Below are 14292 nucleotides of genomic sequence, written 5' to 3' on the forward strand. Positions count from 1 at the left end.
AGTGTTTATACTGTAGTATGAGTGATATGTTTAAACCTGTGATTCGAGTGTGCCAAAAAATACCATTAAGAGTTGCTATTTTAAGTCGTATGCCTTCGTATTTTCAGCCTGAACTCAAGGAGGTTGCTATTAATATATAGTTAGTATAATGAATATTCTGTTTATCTACATTTCTCTTCTAATGGCTAAGTTGCATTGAAATGTCATTTTATTTTGGGGAAACAAGTGAATTTTTATCAGAATGTTGAAATAGGATGTGAACATCAAAATAATATAATTTCACACAAATAAGACCTGGTGTGGCTTGAGAGGGGTGCGGCAGTTTCTTGATCTCCGTGAGAAAATATCACAAGTCGAAGATTCATGAGAATTCATTTATTCCACAAATTATTGTTGCATGCCTACTGTGCGCCAGATCAGTTCCAAGCTGTTGCCCTGGGGAAGGTGACATTCTTGTATGGTGTCAGACTCACAGATCAATGATGTCAGTCCATGAACTAAGGGTAATCGCCTTGGTTTTCTTTAAATGTTGTGACTCACTATATAAGCCAAAATTGCTAAAATGTTAGATACTGAAAGAGACTTCACTCAGCTCTCTTAAAATGAAAGCTATGATGGAGTTAAACAGCTGTCTCATGAGATCCTGTGTGACTCTCTACATTCCACCTATTGACGTGGTCATTTCAGAAAAACAGTGTTGTAAGTGGGCATTTAACCAGAGGTCAGGTTGAATAGCAAATTATAGGAAGTGAATAGTAAAGAGTATCAATATTACAGTGTACCATTTTTTTTTTTCCTGGGGGAAGATTACCTTTACTAAAATGTAGACTTTAGCATAATTTTCAGTTCTGTATTGAGTCACCACTGAAGCCTTACTGTAATCTGATACTCTGATACAGTGTTTTTTTAAGTAGTGCCTTGCCTTAATAAAGAAAACTGTCTAGATTACTTTTTAGAGCTGTTACTTCTTTTTCTTTTCTTTTCTTTTTGTTTTTGAGATGGAGTCTTGCTCTGTCACCCAGGTTGGAGTGCAGTGACATGATCTCGGCTCACTGCAGCCTCTGCCTCCCAGGTTCAAGCGATTTCTCCTGCCTCAGCCTCCCGAGTAGCTGGGACTGCAGGCGCATGCCATCACACCCAACTAATTTTTGTAGTTTTAGTAGAGATAGGGTTTCACCATGTTGGCCAGGCTGGTCTCGAACTCCTGAGCTCAAGTGATCCTCCCGCCTCAGCCTCCCAAAGTGCGGGGATCACAGGTAAGCTGTTGCTTCTTTATGCTTGTTTTAGATTCCATGCTGAAAACTAGAGACCTCTGGCCTGACTACATATGTGGTACCTTTAAATTTTTTTCTGTAGAATTATCTCCAGCTTCACTTTTTAGCTTATGAGGAAAACCAGGCTGTTTTTAAAACACATCAAAATTAGTACATTAAAAATTTCCCTGGAAAATATCTACCTTAGTATATAGTATCAGAAATGATTTCCTATATTTATTGGCTTAGCTACTGTCAGAGCATCAATAGCCCAATGAATAGCACATGCACATGATAGCATAGCTCTTTTTCCTAGGCATATTTGAATTGAGCTACTTTCATTTGACGTTAGTATTATGAAAGGAGGCAGGTTGAACAGCGTGGTGTAAGTAAAGGCTCATTGGTAGAAAGATTTCAATAGTATGGCACTATTGTCTGCTTTTAGGGTCATAGACGGGAGAGCTGTGATTGTTAACTTAGTTTCCCAGATCACCCACTGTCACATCAAGAAAAAAATTAGCCTACAGGTGACAAGCTAGGTCTGGGTTAATGACTCTGGAGATAATGCAGGCACTACTTAGCACAGTGAAGCTTTAGGTGCCCCACATTTCTAGAGTTCTTCTGTTTAATTTTTATAAGTTTAAATTATAAGATATTTCTCATAAGGAAAGTACAGCAAATGCTGCAGGTTTTCCTTACGGATCTCCTGTTTAAAAAGAAAAATATATAGATTAAGCTAAGTCCTGTTTTTACATCATCCTGTTCTACTTTCTCCCAAGCAGTGGCAGCTAACCTGAAGATGCTGTGTGTCCCTCCTGTACGTGTTGCTAAGAATTTTGGTACATATGTATATACCACAATAATGGTAAAAAGGAAAGTTGCAACAATATACATACTTAATGGCACCATTTATGTAAATTTTAGGCAAAACAATTTCATTTACAATAGAATCAAAAAGACTAAAATACTTGGGAATATATTTAACCAAGGAGGCGAAAGGCTTGTACACTGAAAACTACAAAAGGTTGCTGAAAGAACTTAAAGAAGACACAAATATATGGAGTGATATCTTGTGTCAGGGACTAGAAGACTTAATATGGTTAAAATATCAGTACCTCTCAACTACTTGGGAGGCTGAGACAGTAGGTTCACTTGAGCCCAGGAGTTTGTGCCCAGCCTGGGCAACACAGCAAGACTCCATCTCTGGGGAAAAAGGAAAACGAAGAAGGAAATATCAGTACTACCTGAAGTGATCTACAGATACAGTGCCATCCCTATCAAAATCCCCAAATACATTTTGTTGCAGACATAGATAAATTTATCCCAAAATTCATGCAATTTCAAGGGGGTCCCAAATAGTCAAAACAACCCTGAAATAGTAGAAGAAAGTTGAAAGCCTTATACCTCCTCATCTCAAAACTTATTACAGAACCACAGTTTTCAAAACAGTGTGGTACTGCACATATATAGACATATATGTAGACCAATGGACTAGGATAGAGAGCCCATAAATAAACCCTTGCATGTCATTTGACCAGAGTTTCTAAAATATTCAGTGGAGAAAAGACAGCATTTTCAACATGAATGAATTTGGGCCCTTTTCTTACGCTATATACAAAACTAACTCAAAATGGATCAAAGACCTAAATGTACAAGCTAATGCTATAAAATTCTTAGAAGAAAACACAGGGGAAGGCTGGGCACAGTGGCTCATGCCGGTAATCTCAGCACTTTGGGAGGCCAAGATGGGTGGATCACTTGAGCTCAGGAGTTCAAGACCAGCCTGAGCAACATGGTGAAACCCCATCTCTACTAAAAATACAAACATTAGCTGGGCTTGGTGGTGTGGCACACATCTGTAATCCCAGCTACTCGGGATGCTGAAGCAGGAGAATCTCTTGAACTCAGCAGGCAGAGGCTGCAGTAAGCTGAGATCGCGCCACTGCATTCCATTCTAGGCGACAGAGTAAGACCCTGTCTCAAAAAAAAAAAAAAAAAAAAAAAAAACAGAAGAAAACACAGGGGAAAAGCTTCATGGTATTGGATTTGACAATGGTTTCTTAGACATGACACCAAAAGCACAGGCAACAAAAGGTAAATTGGACTATGTGAGAGTTAAACACTTCTATACATGAAAGGAGAATATTTTCCCAGAATTTTCATCCCTCCTTTAAAATTTTTCATTATAAATACTGTATAAATGTTTCATGCAAATATTTTCTACCATTCTGTGAGCTGCCTTCTTACTCTGTTTTTTCTAAAGTAACCACTCTGTCAGAGTACAGACAGTCAACAGAGTGAGAAGGCAACCCACAGAATGGGAGAAAATATTTACAAGTCACATAGCTGATAAGCGGTTGCTGTTGTTCTTGTTGTTGTTTTGAGGCAGTCTCGCTCTGTCGCCCAGGCTGGCAGTGGCACAATCTTGGCTTGCTGTAGCTGCTGCTTCCCAGGTTCAAGTGATTCTTCTGCCTCAGCCTCCTGAGTAGCTGGGATTACAGGCACACGCCACCACACTCGGCTAATTTTTTTTGTATTTTTAGTAGAGATGGTGTTTTACCGTATTGGTTTCAGCCAGGCTGGTCTCGAACTCCTGACCTCAGGTGATCTGCCCACTTCAGCCTCCCGAAGTGCTGGGATTATGGGTGTGAGTCACCATGCCCACCCCTGATAAGAGTTTAATATCTGGAATATTTAAAGAATTTTTTCAACTCATTCGCAAAAAACACAATTAAAAATGGGCAAAGGACTTTCATAGACACTTCTCCAAAGAAGATATATGCATGGCCAATAAGCACATGACAAGATGCTCAATATCACTAATCATTAGAGAAATCCAAATCAAACCTACTACCTCCCACCCATTAGAAAGGCTACTATCAAATAAACAGAAAATAAGTACTGGGGAGGGTGTGGAGAAGCTGGAACCCTTGTGCACAGTTGGTAGGAATATAAACTGATGTTACTTTGGAAAAAACAGTATGATGGTTCCTCAAAAACTTAAAAGTAGAATTATATACTAACCTTAGAAAGTTGGAAATTCTGACGTGCTATATAATACACATGAATCTTAAGGACATTATGCTAGGTTAAATAAGCCAGGCACAAAAGGACAAATACTGTACAGTTCCACTTATGTGAGGTACCTGGAGTAGTCAGACTGATAGAGACAGAAACTAGAGTGGTGGTTGCCAGGGGCTGAGAGGAAGGGGAATGAGGAGTTATTGTTTAAAGAATACGAAGTTTCACTTTTTAATATGAAAGGTTTTCTGGAGGTAGATGGTGGTGATGGTAGTAGGAAAATGAAAATGTATTTAATACCACTGAACTGTACACTTAAAAATGGTGAGGATGGTAAATTTTATATGTATTTTACCACAAGTAAAACATATACGAAACAATTCAAATCAGGGTTGTGGCTGGGTGCAGTGGCTCACGCCTGTAATCCCAGCACTTTGGGATGCCGAGGTGGATGGATCACCTGAGGTCAAGAGTTCGAGACTAGCCTCGCCAACATAGTGAAACCCCATCTCTACTAAAAATACAAAAATTAGCCAAGTGTGGTAGTGCACGCCTGTAATCCCAACTACTTGGGAGGCTGAGGCAGCAGAATCACTTGAACACAGGAAGTGGAGGTTGCAGTGAACTGAGATTGCGCCGCTGCACTCTAGCCTGGGTGACAAAGTAAGACTCTCTCTCAAAAAATAAAAATAAAAATAAAAAAGGAGGGATGAAATTCTGGGAAATGAATGCATGGTAGAAATAAAAATTAAGTGGAAGTATTAATAGTAGGAGAGGTGAAGTATTTTATGTGTTTTAGGTCTTATTCTGATTTCTGAATATAGCTGTCTGAATAATGACAGAATTAATTAAAAAGTATAAAACCTGCTAGACACAAAGTGGAAATATTATTCAGGTTGTTATGGTGATAAACCCCAAAGTACCAAATAACAAACTGATTTTTATTTGTAATTATTTCATGATTCCCTTCTGGATTCCCAGTATGTTTTCCATTTCTCTCTTGCTCAGTATAACACAAAACTGGTCAAGATAGTTTTTGGCCAGGTACAGTGGTGCGCACCTGTAGTCCATCCGCTCAGGAGAAAAGAAGTTTATGATGAATGAAAATATTTAACACAATTAATATCTTAAAGATGGTGAAAAACTAAATTCATGTTGAATATGATTCACCTGAAAGAATGAATTGAAAGAGGAGTGTCAGAGTAGGCCTGATGTGTAAGAAAGTTAGTTAGAAATTTGGCCTTCCTAGTGATGGAAAAATGAGCACTATGCATGCACTTTTTGAAAAGTTTTGCCTGATGTTTCATGTTTACTACTAATAAACTAGAAAGCAATTATATATGATCCTATATATTGAATTGTTACAGTGGGCCAATGGTAGAAATTTTTGTAAGGACCTGAGGGTTTTTCGTGTCTCTGTCTCCTTCAGTTCTGCTCTGATCTTAGTTATTTCTTGTGTTCTGCTAGCTTTTGAATTTGTTTGCTCTTGCTTCTCTAGTTCTTTTAATTGTGATGTTAGGGTGTTGATCTTAGATCTTTCCCGCTTTCTCCTGTGGGCATTTAGTGCTATAAATTTCCCTCTAAACACTGCTTTAGCTGTATCACAGAGATTCTGGTACATTGTGTCTTTGTTCCCATTGGTTTCAAAGAACTTATTTATTTGTGCCATAATTTTGTTAATTACCCAGTAGTCATTCAGGAGCTGGTTGTTCAGTTTCCATGTAGTTGTGCGGTTTTGAGTGAGTTTCTTAATCCTGAGTTCTAATTTGATTGCACTGTGGTCTGAGAGACTGCTGTGATTTCCGTTCTTTTGCATTTGCTAAGGAGTGTTTTACTTCCAATTATGTGGTCAATTTTGGAATAAGTACGATGTGGTGCTGAGAAGAATATATATTCTGTTGATTTGGCATGTAGAGTTCTGTAGATGTCTGTTAGGGTCTGCTTGGTCCAGAGCTGAGTTCAAGTCCTGAATATCCTTGTTAATTTTCTGTCTCATTAATCTGTCTAATATTGACAGTGGGTTGTTAAAATCTCCCACTATTGTTGTATGGGTGTCTCTTTGTAGGTCTCTAAGAACTTTCTTTATGAATCTGTGTGCTCCTGTATTGGGTGCATATATATTTAGGATAGTTAGCTCTTCTTGTGGCATTGATCCCTTTACCATTATGTAATGCCCTTCTTTGTCTTTTTTGATCTTTGTTCGTTGAAAGTCTGTTTTATCAGAGACTAGGATTGCAACCCCTGCTTTTCTTTTTTTTTTTTTTTTTTTTGAGAGGGAGTCTCGCTATCACCCAGGCTGGAGTGCAGTGGCCGGATCTCAGCTCACCGCAAGCTCCGCCTCCCAGGTTCACGCCATTCTCCTGCCTCAGCCTCCCGAGTAGCTGGGACTACAGGCGCCCGCCACGTCGCCCGGCTAGTTTTTTGTATTTTTTAGTAGAGACGGGGTTTCACCGTGTTAGCCAGGATGGTCTCGATCTCCTGACCTCGTGATCCACCCGTCTCGGCCTCCCAAAGTGCTGGGATTACAGGCTTGAGCCACCGCGCCCGGCCAACCCCTGCTTTTCTTTTGCTTTCCATTTGCTTGGTAAATATTCCTCCATCCCTTTGTTTTGAGTCTATGTGTGTCTTTGCACGTGAGATGGGTCACCCTCTTGACTCTATCCAATTTGCCAGTCTGTGTCTTTTACTTGGGGCATTTAGCCCGTTTACATTTAAGGTTAATATTGTTATGTGTGAATTTGATCATGTCATTATGATGCTAGCTGATTATTTTGCCCATTAACTGATGCACTTTCTTCATAGTGTCGATGGTCTTTACAATTTGGTTATGTTTTTGAAGTGGCTGGTACTGGTTTTTCCTTTCCATATTTAGTGCTTTCTTCAGGAGCTCTTGTAAGGCAGGCGTGATAGTGACAAACTCTCTTAGCATTTGCTTGTCTGTAAAGGATTTTATTTCTCCTTCTCTTATGAAGGTTAGTTTGGCTGGATATGAAATTCTGGGTTGAAAATACTTTTCTTTAAGAATTTTGAATATTGGCCCCCACTCTCTTCTGGCTTGTAGGGTTTCTGCAGAGAGATCTGATGGGCTTCCCTTTGTGGGTAACCCAACCTTTCTCTCTGGCTGTCCTTAATATTTTTTCCTTCATTTCAATCTTGGTGAATCTGACGATTATGTGTCTTGGGGTTGCTCTTCTCGAGGAGTATCTTTGTGGTGTTCTCTGTATTTCCTGAATTTGAATGTTGGCCTGTCTTGCTAGTTTGGGGAAGTTCTCCTGGATAATATCCTGAAGACTGTTTTCCAGCTTGGTTCTATTCTCTTAGTCACTTTCAGGTACACCAATCAAACATAGGTTTGGTCTTTTCACATAGTCCCATATTTCTTGGAAGCTTTGTTTGTTCCTTTGCATTTTTTTTCTCTAATCTTATCTTCACTCTTTATTTCATTAAGTTGATCTTCAGTCTCTGATATCCTTTCTTCCACTTGATTGATTTGGCTATTGATGCTTGTGTATGCTTCACGAAATTCTCCTGCTGTGTTTTTCAGTTCCATCTGGTCATTTATGTTCTTTTCTAAACTGATTATTCTAGTTAGCAATTCCTCTAACCTTTTTTCAAGGTTCTTAGCTTCCTTGCGTTGTATTAGAACATGCTCCTTTATCTTGGAGGAGTTTAGTGTTACCCACTTTCTGAAACCTACTTCTGTCAATTTGTCAAACTCATTCTCCGTCAGTTTTGTTCCTTTGCTGGCGAAGAGTTGTGATCTCTTGGAGGAGAAGAGGCCTTCTGGTTTTTGGAGTTTTTAGCCTTTTTGCACTGGTTTTTCCTTGTCTTTGTGGATTTATCTACCTTTTGTCTTTGATGTTGGTGACCTTCGGATGCAGTTTTTTTGTGGACATCCTTTTTGTTAATGTTGATGCTGTTCCTTTCTGTTAGTCACTTTTCCTTTTAATAGTCAGGCCCCTCTGCTGCAGGTCTGCTGGAGTTTGCTGGAGGTCCACTCCAGACCCTGTTTGTCTGGGTATCACTAGCAGAGGCTGTAGAACAGCAAAGATTGCTGCCTGTTCCTTCCTCTGAAAGCTTTGTCCCAGAGGAGCACCTGCCAGATGCCAGCTAGAGCTCTCCTGTGTGAGGTGTCTGTCAACCCCTGCTGGGAGGTATCTCCCAGTCAGGAGGCACGGGGATCAGGGACCTACTTGAGGAGGCAGTCTGTCCCTTAACAGAGCTGGAGCGCTGTGCTAGGACATCTGCTGCTCTCTTCAGAGCCAGAAGGCAGGAATGCTTATGTCTGCTGAAGCTGCACCCACAGCTGCCCCTTCCCCTAGGTGCTCTATCCCAGGGAGATAGGAATTTTATCAATAAGCCCCCAACTGTAACTGGGGCTGCTGCCTTTCTTTCAGAGATGCCCTACTCAGGAGGAATCTAGAGAGGCAGTCTGGCGACAGTGGCTTTGCCAAGATGTCATGACTTTGTTTATACTCTGAGGGAAAAACCACCTACTCAAGCCTCAGTAATGGTGGATGCCCCTCCCCACCAGGTCGACTTCAGACTGCTGTGCTGGCAGTGAGAATTTCAAGCCAGTGGATCTTAGCTTGCTGGGCTCCATGGGGGTGGGATCCACTGAGCTAGACCAGTTGGCTTCCTGGCTTCAGCCCCATTTCCAGGGGAGCGAACAGTTCTGTCTTGCTGGTGTTCCAGGCACCACTGGGGTATGAAAAAAAACTCCTGCAGCTAGCTTGGTGTCTGCTCAAATGGCTGCCCAGTTTTGTGCTTAAAACCCAGGGCCCTGGTGGTATAGGCATCCAAGGGAATCTCCTGGTCTGTGGAGTTGCGAAGACCATGGGAAAAGCATAATATCTGGACTGGAATGCACTGTCCCTCAAGGCACAGTCCCTCATGGCTTCCCTTGGCTAGGGGAGGGAGTTTCCCGACCCCTTGTGCTGCCTAGGTGAGGCAATGCCCAGCCCTGCTTCAGCTCGCCCTTCATGGACTGCACTCATTGTCTAACCAGTCCCAGTAAGATGAGCTGGGTACCTCAGTTGGAAATGCAGAAATCACCCACCCTCTGTGTTGATCTTGCTGGAAGCCGCAGACGGGAGCTGTTCCTGTTTGGCCATCTTGCCAGCCACTCAATAAAAATGTCTTTTTACTGTTTTTGACTTAAAGCTGTTTTATGTGACAACAATATAGCTGTTCCTGCTTGTTTTTGGTTTCCATTCGGATGGAACAATTTTTTCCATCCCTTTACTTCCAGTCTACATGTGTCTTTAAGGGTAAAGTGTGTTTCTTGCAGGCAGCATATAATTGGGTCATGGTTTTTATTCCGCCAGCTAGCATCCATCTTTTAAGTGGAGCATTTAATCCGTTTACATTCAGGGTTATTGTTGACATATAAGATTTTGTTCCTGTCATATCATTAATTGCTTTCTGATTGTTTTATGTGTTCTTTGTTCCCTCCTGTTTTATAGTGTTTATCCTTGTGGTTGGTGTTTTCCTGCAGTGGCAACATTTGAGTCTTTTCTGTTCCTCATTTGTGTGTTTGCCTTACCAGTATGTTTTATACTTTCATGTGTTTTCATGATGGTGTATGTTGTCATTTTGCTTCCAGGTTTAGGACTCCCTTGAACATTTCTTATAGGGTGGATGTAGTGGTAATACATTCCATTGGTCAAATTCTGCATTTGCTTGTCTGGGAAAGATTTATTTCTCCTTCATTAATGAAGGATAGTATTACTGGGTATAGTGCCATTGAGGGGCAGCTTTTTTCTTTCAGCCCTTTGAAAATATGATTCCATTCTCTCCTGGCATGTGAGGTTTCTGCTAAGATGTCCGCTGTTAGTCTGATGGGACTTCCTTTATAGATGACTTGACACTTCTACAGTTTTTAAAACTCTGACTTTAGATAGTTTGACTGTAATGTATCATGGAAGAGATACTGTTTTGTATTGAATCTGCTTGAGGATTTCTGGACCTTCTGTATCTGGATGTCTGTGTATCTCACTAGACTTGGGGAGTTTTCAGTTATTATTTCATTAAATAGAGTTTCAAGTCCTTTCATTATTTCTTTGCCTTTTGGGATACTGATAATCTTGATATTTGGTTACTTTATTGTGTCCCACATACCATGAAAGCTTTCTTTATGTTTTAAAATTACTTAAAAATTTTTTTTGTCCGACTGCATTATTTCAAAAGACCTCTCTTCATGCTTTGAGATTCTTTCTTCTGTTTGATCTAGTCTGTTGAAGCTTTTGAATGCATTTTGCATTTCATCCAGTGAATTCTTCATTCCAGAATGTGTCTGATTCTTTTTTATGATACCTGTCTTTTTGGTAAATTTCTCATTTATATCCTTAGTTGTCTTTCTGATTTTTTTGTGTTGATTTTCAGATTACTCTGAAATGAAATGTCTCACTATTTTTAGTATCAAAATTTTTAAATATTTTTCTGGAATGTTGTGAATTTCTTTTCGATGGGATCTGTTGCTGCAGAATTATTGTATTCCGTTGGAGGTGTCATATTCCCTTGCTTTTTCCTGTTTCCTGTGTCCTTACATTGATATCTGAACATCTAGGGTAATATCTGCTTCTTCTAATTTTAGAATTTGCTTTCATAGGGGAAGACTTTTTCCAGAAGATGTATCCATGTTGTTGGTTGGGTAGGGCCGTTTGGCTTTGATTCTGGGTGCCTGTGGTAGTGTAGTCACTGTATGATTTCTTTGGCTGTAAACAGCATCAGTGGTATCTGTGATTTCCTTAGTGGCTTAGGGTACTGTTATTAGTGTAGGTCGTAATGTGGTTTTCTGGGGACAAGGATGCCACATGGGCCCGTCTTTGGGCCGTGATGCTGGCAGTGGTGGGCTGAGTATGTCTGTCCTCGGGTCCTGGGGTGGCGTGTGCTGACACTGATGTTAGTGGGTCCAGGTGGGCAAATTTAACAAAAGAAATACAGAACTTGTATTGTGAAACAAACCATTGAGAAAAGAAATTAAGAAAAATCCAAATAAATGGAAAGTTTCTTGTATTTATGAATGGAAAACCTTAAGATGGCACTACTTCCCTGTATCAGTCTGTTCTCACGCTGCTAATGAAGACATATCCAAGACTGGGTAGTTTATAAATGAAAGAGCTTTAAAGAACTCACAGTTCCATATGGCTGGGGAGGCCTCACAATCATGGCAGAAGATGAAGGAAGAGCAAAGGGACATCTTACATGGCAGCAGGCAAGAGAGAGCTCTTGCAGGGGAACTCCCCTTTATAAAACCATCAGCCCTCCTGAGACTTATTCACTATCACGGGAACCACGCGGGAAAGACCCACCCCCATGATTCAGTTTCCTCCCACTGGGTCCCTCCCACAACATGTGGGAATTACGGGAGCTACAATTCAAGATGCAATTTGGGTGGGGACACAGCCAAATCATATAATTCCCAAATTAGTCTACAGATGCAACACAAGTCCTGCCAAAGTCTAAGCTGTATTTTTCTCAGAAATTGACAAGCTGATCCTAAAATTTGGAAAATATCGAAACTTAAGGGACCCAGAATAGTGAAAGTAATCTAAACACACACACACACACACACACACACACACACACACACACACACACACCCCAAAACAAACAAACAAAAAACACTCCAGTCACGTTGGCTCAGACCTGTCATCCCAGCACTTTGGGAGGCCAAGGCAGGAGGATGACTTGAGCCCGAGAGTTCAAGACCAGCCTGAGAAATATAGTGAGACCCCCATCTCTACAAAAAAGTTTTTTTTAGCTGATGGTGGTAGCATGTGCCTCTAGTCCCAGCTACGTGGGAGGCTGAGGTTGGAGGATAGCTTGAGCCCAGGAGGCGGAGGTTACAGTGAGCTCTGATCACACCACTGCACTCCAGCCTGAGATACAGAGCGAGACTCTGTCTCAAAACCAACCAACCAAACCAACCCACAAAAATCCAGAATTTATAACTCATATTTCCATCTTTCAGAACTTACTACAAACAGCCTTGTAATCAAATACAGTGCAGTACTTGCAAAATGATTGACATATAAATCAACAGAATAGAATTGAGAATCCAGAAATAAGCCCAAAAATGTATGGTCAGTTGGTATTTGACAAAGGTGCCAAAATAATTCAATGGTGGAAAGAATAATCTTTTCAACAAATGGTGTCGAAACACCTGGGTTCACATGTAAGGGAATGAAGTAGAACCCTTATCTCACATTGAGTTAGTATACAAAAATTAATCCAAAATGGATTGAAGACCTAAATATAAGAGGCAAAACATCTTTTTGACCTTGCATGTAGCAATGGTAAAAATAGATGAATTGTTCAACATCAAGATTAAAATGTTTAGTTCAAAGGACACTAACAGGAAATTGAAGACAAACCACAGAATGGGAAAAAATATTTGCAAATGAAATTTTCAGTAAAGTGTTTCAGATACATAAGCAACACTTACAACTTAACAATAAAAACAACCAACTCTAAAAATAGGCAAAAGATCTGAATAGACATTTCTTCAAAGAATATATGCAACTGCCAGTAATCTCATGTACAGATGTTCTGCATCGTAAGGCATGGAGGGATCCAGATGCAAATCAAAACCAGAGTGAGATTGTCCTTTGCATCCATTACATAGCTCTAATTTAAAAAGTCAGGTAGTAACCATTGTTGGCAGGCCAGGTGTGGTGGCTCTCATATAATCGTAGCACTTTGGGAGGCTGAGGTGGGCGGATCACGAGATCAGGAGATCAAGACCATCCTGGCTAGCACAGTGAAACCCTGTCTCTACTAAAAAATACAAAAACAAAATTAGCCGGGCATGGTGGCAGGCACCTATAGTCCCAGTTACTTGGGAGGCTGAGGCAGAAGAATGGTGTGAACCCAGGAGACAGAGCTTGCAGTGAGCCAAGATCATGCCACTGCATTCCAGCCTGGGTGACAGAGCGAGACTCCGTCTCAAAAACAAACAAACAAACAAAAAGCAAGTGTTGGCAAAGATGTGGAGAAATTGAAACCTTCAAATGCTTTGAGCCTGGGAGATTGAGGCTGCAGTGAGTACAGCTGCTTTGGAAAACAGTATGGCATTTCTTCAAATGGTTAAATATCTGGGTTATTCAAAACCTTGGCTCTCTTTTATCAGGAGTATTTAATCTTGAATATTTATATAAGTATTTATGTATATATTTATTACTATGGTGAATGTATCTTACTTTTCAAATAATGTTGAAGCAAGATATTTCCCTGACCCCTTTGCGGGACCCCTTTGCGACAAGGTGCCTTGTTTAGTCAGCCTATAGCTCTTAACTCCTTGTGGGAGGGAGCACATGAGCGAACGAGGTGGGAACTGTAGTTCAGGAGCACTGGAACTAGCCAGCTGTTTTGGCACCAGTGGGATCAAACTCCACTCATTTGGACCTGTTGCATTCCACACCACATAGGAGGGAGTGCACAGGTGAGTGGGTGCAGGAGCCAGAGCAAGTGCTTTTGGGCACCAGCAGGAGTGAACTCTGTGCAGGCCCGGCGGCAGCATCCAGGAGGGGTGCCTGTGACTCCCAGAGCCCCAGAAGGCATGTCACAGTGCTCTTTTAGCTCTGCTCTCCACGAGTGACTTAAGTGTTAACAACTCAGTGGGCCTGCGGCTGCCCCTCTACCAGTGAGGGCAAAGGGCCAGTGTAACGGCCTTTTGTATCCACACACCTGGCTCCTGAGCTCTTGTGTGGTGTCCAGGAAAAATGAGGTCACACGAGCTAATTGAAGGATGGTAAATGCAGGGATGATTTTATTGCTGATGAAAGTGGCTCTCAGTGGGAAGAGAGGGGAGCTGAAAAGGGGATGGAGGAGGGGTAGGTGATCTTCCCCTGAAGTCCGGCTAGATTCGTCTCCTGAGTTGCATCATCAGGATGTCCCTCTGAAGTCAAGTCACTTCTTTCCAGCATTCAGCTGCTTCTCTGCTGGTTGAGTCTGGGGTCTTTATAGGCACAGGATGAGGCAGGGTGGGGTCATGGGTAGTTTCGGAAAAGGCAAC

General features: G+C 41.2%; 1 protein-coding gene across 3 annotated transcripts in view; it reads left to right on the forward strand.

Annotated features, from left to right (window-relative positions):
• Positions 1-14292, forward strand: part of PCCA (propionyl CoA carboxylase, alpha polypeptide) — a 478059-nt gene that overhangs the window by 307738 nt on the left and 156029 nt on the right. The window lies entirely within an intron of this gene.

The sequence above is a fragment of the Colobus angolensis genome, unplaced genomic scaffold (assembly GCF_000951035.1).
Source record: "Colobus angolensis palliatus isolate OR3802 unplaced genomic scaffold, Cang.pa_1.0 Scaffold13, whole genome shotgun sequence".
Lineage (NCBI taxonomy): Eukaryota > Metazoa > Chordata > Mammalia > Primates > Cercopithecidae > Colobus > Colobus angolensis.